The sequence below is a fragment of the Mus caroli genome, unplaced genomic scaffold (genome assembly GCF_978045245.1).
Source record: "Mus caroli unplaced genomic scaffold, Mus_caroli_1 scaffold_17, whole genome shotgun sequence".
Taxonomy (NCBI): domain Eukaryota; kingdom Metazoa; phylum Chordata; class Mammalia; order Rodentia; family Muridae; genus Mus; species Mus caroli.
Genome location: NW_028227272.1, coordinates 87,532,388 through 87,540,000, shown reverse-complemented (window position 1 = coordinate 87,540,000; position 7,613 = coordinate 87,532,388).

Genomic DNA, 7,613 nt, shown 5'->3' with positions numbered 1-7,613 from the left:
TTACTCTCCTTCCAAGGAGCCAGTGATGTCTCTATCTGATAGGCAAACGTTAACGAGAGCACATCTCCTACAGAGCACAGGCCAGCAACTCTTTCCCTTGGGAAGGATTTCTTGATCGGGAGACAAGGCTAACAGCCCTTATGGAAATTCAACATTCTTTCTTCTTGAACAGTTTTCAGTCAACATAACCAGATGTACATGTGTGCCTGGGACTCTCCGCCTCTCTGCCGGCTGACTAAAGCCTGGAAGCAAGCAGAATGAGTCTTCATGTCGGGAGCCTGCTTTTTTCAGTGAGGAGGGAGCTCTGTAGCTGGGAACACACTGAATGCCTCTTCACCCAGCCCTCTCTGCTCCTCATTGGCTGGTCTGTTAACCGTGTAGTCATGGTGACTCCTCATTGGCTGGTCCGTTAACCGTGTAGTCATGGTGATGGCTATGCTCCGTGGAAGACTTCTGTCTTTGCGTGACGTATTTTCTGCTCTGGTGATGCTTAAGCATTGTTTGAGCCGATGAAGTACCTCCCTCCTCTGTGACTTATGGAAGGCTCTGTGGAGGCTCTTTGTGAGTCTATGCTGGAACTGTGATTGTCATGATACTCGGGTAAATGTCCCATGACTTAAAACAACCTAAAAACTATTGCTGAGGCAAAAGGAGACTATGTAAGACAACAGACTTAGATGTGACTGTCGTGGAAATCATTTAATCCTGACCTGGGGTTTCTACCTTGTAACACACGCACAGCCTTTATATTTACAATAAGCCTTAAAAAACACAAAAGCTGGGCAAATATCTACCCTCTATGCTATTAGAATCTACTCTATGCTATCAATAACCCAGAGTTATATTACTATGTTTCATCTGGGATACTCTTAGCTCTAGTTGGCCAGCCCTCAGGGCCATGTTTGCTTGACTCATCTAACCCATGGATGCTTCTCTCTCCCTCCTCCACCTTCTCTTCTCCCCTCATGGTCCTCCTCCAACCCCCCCAGCCCAGGACCCTAAACCCTGCCTATGTCTCTTCAGTCCAACTATTGGCTGTCAGCATCTTTATTTACCAATCAGAAATAATTTGGGAGCAAGGTCACATAGTTTCTATGTGCAGATTCTGGGGCAACCAGTCTTGAGGAACCAACATTAGCGTTAGAATACAAGCAATATGAGGTCAACCCACTACATGTGATGGAAAATGGTCCTATGCTAGAAGCAAGCAAACAAATTTTAGATAACAGAGAAAGGCTCTGTGTTTTTATTTTGTTTGGTTTTTGTTTTACAGTCTCATGTAACCCAGGATGGCCTCAAACTTCCTGTGAAACCGAGGATACCTTTGAGTGATATTGTGATCTTCCTGCCTCAATCATTCCTCAAATGCTAGGGTCATAGACCTATGGTATCATGTCTTTGTGATTAATTTTGTGGTTAGCATGCAAAGAAGTGGATATCATGGAGATATTTTTGTGCATGGAGATAATATCTTATGGAGATATTATTACACTTTGTCCTTATTCTTTTTACTGGTCCCCCTGTCCCTGAAAATGGTCTCCTTCTGTGCCTTACTATCCCATATAGTCCATCCCACACCAGAGAGACTCTGAAGTAGAGAGCCATTTATTTGGGAGTCAAGAGAGAGCACTGAAAGATTAATGCACAGATGCTCAAGGGGCCGAGGTAAAGGACTCCTTCAAAGGCAAAATGAGGAGAAGCCCATTTTTCGCAATCCTTGACCGCAATGATGAAAGGCAACAGTGATCAAGGACCAGTAGCAAAGGTGGTTTCAGTCCAAAGGCTTTTAAACAGATGTCCTTACACTGTTGTTTACAAGGCTGTGGCCACAGCAGAGTCTCTTGTGACAGTTCTTGCTACTGGGCATGTGTAATTGAACTTACCTTGTTTTCCACCTCCTGATTTTATTGTATTTTTTATATTTTCACTCGTGGGGGCGTGGCCTGTGATTGTGTATCCACACATGTGTGCTCGTGTGTGCGTACAGGCCTGAAGCTGACAGGCAGGGTGGCAGAGAGTCATCTTCAATCTCTCTTCTACCTTATTCATTGATGCATGGTTTCTCTATCAAACCCAGAGCTTGCAAAGATGACTGGTGTCCCTGGACAGCTTGCTTTGGGGAAGGAGGCTGGAATTAGAGGGGTGCTGTCACATCCATCAGGCATTGCACAGGTTCTGGGTATTTGAGCTCTAGTTCTCATGCTTGCCCAGCAGGCTCTTTAAGCATCACGCCATCTCCCCAGCCCTGTTCTAGATTTTGTTAGGGACCTGACACAGGCAACTCCATTTTGATTCTGACAGTTTTCACTCATAAAGTCTTCTCACATATTCGTCCCAACTCTTTTGTTGCCAGCCCCTTCTTTGGGTGTCAGAACCAACCTTTCCTGTCCACATTCACAGTATTGAGGGAGGGTAGGGGAGCATGGCACTGGGCCAGCCATGGCTTACTTGGAAGCAGTCAGGATGGGCTCTAGGATCCCTGCCGGACATGAAGACATCAGGAGATAACCGCTGAAAGCGGAAAGTGATTTCTGTTCAAAACCAGATCATCGGTAGGCTCATCCATTCCAGAAAGCGAAGAAAGAATTGGCCTGACCTAGAAGCCCCAGCCGAGGCTTCCAACACCTGGCAGCCTGGCTTTCCATCAAATGGATGGTAATTTCCCAAGGCGCTAGCTTCACACTCACAGAGCAAAATGTCAAGCCCAGAGTGCAGCCCACATCTAAACAGATGGGAAAGTCCTGTTTCTCACAGAAACCGTTCTTTCTCATTTTTCCTCTGCACATAATTAAACAAAATTAAAAGGAATGGCAGAGCCTCAGAGGGAAGAGAAATACCCTCTGAAATTACAGGAGCCTGGGGGGGGGGGGGGGAGGTTGACTTTTTGCTGTGTTTTTGTTTGTGGGAAATGTGCCGCATCACACTGAGGCCAAGTTTATTCTGAGAGGTCATTTCAGTGTTCCTGCCTAGCTAAAAGGTACCGTGACCAGCTGACATTCTCTTCCAGCGCTGGCTGTACTTACTCATGAGACAATGACCGATAAGTGCGTATAAAGTTGACACCGCAGATTGGAAGGAAGACCCAGGGGAACCTGGGTCAAGAAGATGAGTCCCCATGATAGGTGGTGTCAGTGTGGCATGGTTATAGGGATCGGCCTGGCCTCTGGTGAGTAGTTGCAGTACTGAGGTGCAGCCATGCTGAGAGCATCACAGAATGCAACAGGTAAGTTGTGAGTCTTGTCCTCTGGGTTTTCTCTCTAGAACCCTGTGACTGTCAGTTTGACAGACAGACTCTAGAATGACTTGGAAGCCGGACCTCTGGACGTGCCTGTGGGGGATGATTTTGATTGCATTCATTGAGGTGGGAGACATGTCCACTGTGGGTGGAACCATCCCCTACTTAGGATTCTGTCCTGTGTGAATGGAGAAAGGGGATTGAGTTGTAACATGGTTTCTGGCTGTGGATACAGTGTAACCAGTTGTTTCGAGCTCCTCCTGTCTTCCATGATGGACTGTACCTTGAACTGTGAACTCATCTATATCCATTTCAGACCCTGGGGTAACGTTCTTGCCTTCTCCCTGTTTGGGCTTTTTCTTTTTTTCTTTTAGATGTAGTTGTGTCAGCCCAAAGCTGCATATGACTGAACGCTTGACTCAGGCTTCCTAGTTTTCCAATTTTTCTTCTATGTCTCACCTGAGAGAAACATTCCTGCATGGCGAGGGCCTCTGGACATGGTAATTTGCACCCTGTCTCTAAATCTAAACATCTCTGCTTCTGCAGGAAGGTGGCAATCTGCTGCAGATGTGGATCTGGGAGAGGACTGAGATGCTGGAACACAGTTCAACTGACAAGAGTTGTCCTGGCAGAGGACAAGGTTTCCATGTGTGTCACCTCAGGGTTTACTGCCTACTTTTGCTCATTTACCTGGGGTCAACTAAAGGACTCCATTCTTGTTTTAAAGACATGCTATCTGAACAGTTCTGCCCAGTTCCCTATCGTGGGCTGTGTTTTATCTTCAACATCCACCCATCTCTGGCTATAGACACTACCAAGAGCCATTTAGACAAGAGCCAACTGTCACTGCTAATATATGTCTTCTACCTCCCAAGGGCTTTGCATCCATCATCACCTATATCTACCCTGTAAGGTAGGTCTTCTTTCTCACCCTGACCATGAGGCAATGACACTCTAATTAAACAGTTGGCAGGGGTAGGAAGTGGGAGGGATACAGCTGGTAAGTGGCAGAGGGAGGCTCCATCTAGGCTGCAGTTGTCATCCCTGGCAATTATGTTTTGCATTTTATATTTAGTCCTGCTGCTTAACTGACTTAATGTTTCTGGAGGGTGTAAAGTCTGTGTCCAGGTTAATGTCTCTGTGCAGGAAGCCCAGCTGTCTCAGCACATTTATTGAAAAGTTCCAGTCCTTTATCAAGCGCTGGTGGACCACATTTGCAGGAGTTTACCTCCCGGCTCCTGTTCTGTCTTCTTCATCCATCCAATGTCTGTCTTCTCCCCAGGTCTACACAGCCTTGATTATGAGAGCTTTACAGCGGGTCTTGAAGTTTGTTGCCTCTGTTTTCCAACTTTCCTTTTGTCTTTCAGTACTGGGCTGGGTACTCTGGATCTTTTGTCTCACTATGTAAACTTCAGAAATAATCAATATCCTCAGATATTCAGATATTGCTGAGAGGGCCAATTGATTTTTAACAAAGACGCACAGATAATGCAAGGGAGAAATGAGAATAAATAGTTTCCTAACAACTGGACATCAATAAATCAAAAAGAATGAAAAGAACTTTACCTAAACATAATGTCATATACAAAACTGACCCCCAACTAGATCAGCGATTTAAGTGGAAAACATGAACTTATAAAACTTTTAGAAGAATTAAGAGAAAATCTTGTAACCAGGTTGGGTGAGGTATACCCCATAGAATGTCAAAAGCATGATCTATTAAAAAAATACAAGTAAACCTGCCTTTATCAAAATTAACATATCAGATGATACAGCTATCTGAAATACAATTTTGGCTTTTTAAATTTTTTTTTAAGAATTAAGCTGATTTACCCCGTTACCTTCCATTCGCCTATTTGGATGTGTCTGTCAAAGAAATGAAAATGTACAGCCACACAAAGCCTATGGCTTTCATTGCCAGGTTTGTTGGAAACAAAACCCTAAGATGCTTTTGATTAAGGGAGCGGCAAGTTGTGTGGCGGAACATCTCCCTGTGGACAGCTAGCCAGGTCTAAATGGGAGACACAGCTCCAATGAATCTCAAGAGCATCAAGCTACACGAGAGAAGATGGCTCAGTGGTTAGGAGCGCTTGGTTCTCTTACAGAGAACCCAAGCTCCGTTCTCAACACCCATCCAGAAGGCTCACAACTGACTATAGCTCAAGGACCAAGGGTACCCAGTACTTTTTTTTCTGGCCTCAGTTGGTACCCAAACGTGTGTGACCTACATATACAGAGACACAAATATAAATATATTAAATATAAATAAATCTTTTCATCAAAGAGAAGAATCCAGAAAAATGACCAAGGGTACATTTTCAATTAGCTGGTTAGCAGTTTACACAGGCTGATCAGGTAGAGAAATTGGCTGTATCTACCTGGGAAACCAAGTGCCCTGCGCCTGCCTGGGTTGTGGGTTTGGAAACTCGAGGGACCTCCAAGAAACAGATCTGTGTTCTCTAGTTTTGTTTTTAATTCCAGACAAGAGAAGAAATATGAAACTACAGCGAGCAAGGGAATGACGGGATCATTTTAAATCATTTCCGATTTTAAGGATTTTTCTGTTTTCCGTGTGGGACAATGACCTGGAGGGGGTAAGAGTGGAAATACAGAGACCAAGACCGGCTGGAAGGCCATGGCAATGGACACAGAGATGAGGGTGGAGGAGGGACCAACCAGAAAGCCGCAGAGGACAGAAGTGAGGCCTGAGCGCTCTGTAACTTGATCCTTCTTTACAGCCCCCTGCTCTACTGGAACTTTTTTTCTCTCGAGCTGTTTTTCAGCCCAGAAGGAGACACTGTGGTGATGGCTTTAGACAGTAGAGTGTATTTATACACCCCAAAACAAGGCTTTCTCCTCAACCTACTCAAATTGGAGACTATTTATCACCCTGCAGCTTCCTTCCAGGGAGACCTGTCTGGCTGCTGAGAGCGAAAGATGGGGGTAATTTGGATCCTGTTCAAAGAACTGATGTGGGGGAGAAAAAAAAAGGAAAGAGACAAGCCCTCCCCCACCTCGTCCCTCCCCCGCTCTGCCCCTCCGGAGCTGAACAGGGTTCCACAGCCAGATTACCAGGGTCCTAACTTGTATCTGACTCAGCACACAGTTGAGAAAATATCTCTCTCGTTCACTGAGTCCCCAGATGGCACATATGTTGCGCTTGGAATTTAGTGTGAAAACTATTTCCACAGTGGAAAAATGATCGCCCATGCAGGGGACTCGTGAGGAGAATGATCTTGGTGAAAATGTTTTCCCTAAGGCACACGGGAATGTAAGACCCTGGAGTGGAAACTTGACTACATTTGGGTCTTGTGAGGAGAGGGGTGAAGGGGCTCAGAACCACTTTAAGATGTCGTTTATTAAACTTAAAATCCTGGGATCACCAACAGGGACAGCTGTACAGAGTCACAGCATTTGAGTAATGTTTCAAAATGTCGTCAACTGCAGAAGTGGCAGAGGTGGTTGGAGCTGATCACCTTGGGTTGGCCATTGCTAGGTCGGTCCCTCCAGCGACTTGCTGACATGTGGGAGTTATCCCTACTCAATGGCTGGCTGGTGGTCAGCACTCCACTCTGTCTGCACACCACACAGCCCCCGCTCAGCGTTTTTCTTAGAAAACTTAGTACATTTTTCCTTCACCTATTTGTCCAAAATTACATTGTATGCTCACCCCTGAACCATTCTTTGTACATTCTAATTCACACTGTAAACTTGAGGTTTGGATGTAGGCTGTCCCCCACTTGTTTAAACACTTAAGTCTCCGGCAGGTGGCATCGTTTTGGGATGTTGTGAAACCTTTAGGACATTGGTCCTAGCTGGTGGACATAGGGCCATTGTGTAAACCTTGAGAATTTTGGTCAGCTCTCCCTCTGTGTCCTGGTCTGTCTTGATGTAACAAGCTATGCCCAAAACTATTGCCACCACAGATGAAACCCACCGCACCCACTGTGTGCTCCCTGCCATGAGTCTAAATCATGAGCTAAGACAAGTCCTTCTCCCTCGAAGTTGCTTCTGTTAGTGTCTTAGTTGGGTTTCTAGTGCTGTGATGAATCATTGTGACCAAAAGCAACTTGGGGTGACAATGTGTCACTTCTGGGCAGCTGATGTCTTGTTGAAGCCGGGTCCTCAGGAGCTGCCCATGAAGATGTCTGATTGCCAACCTTGTTCCGGATTCCTTTTCGGCTGTCCATGAATGTGCCTGATTGCTAACAGATGAATGTGTGAACTGTTAATATTACAATATTTTTGTGTGTGTGTGTGTGTGTGAGGGGGGCGACAATGTACTCTCTGAAGGGCTATTTTTTAAGTCATGCAGATGATAATTTATATTTGAGGGAAGCACAAGGTAGGCATGACTGGACTAGGCTGGCGTGAGTTG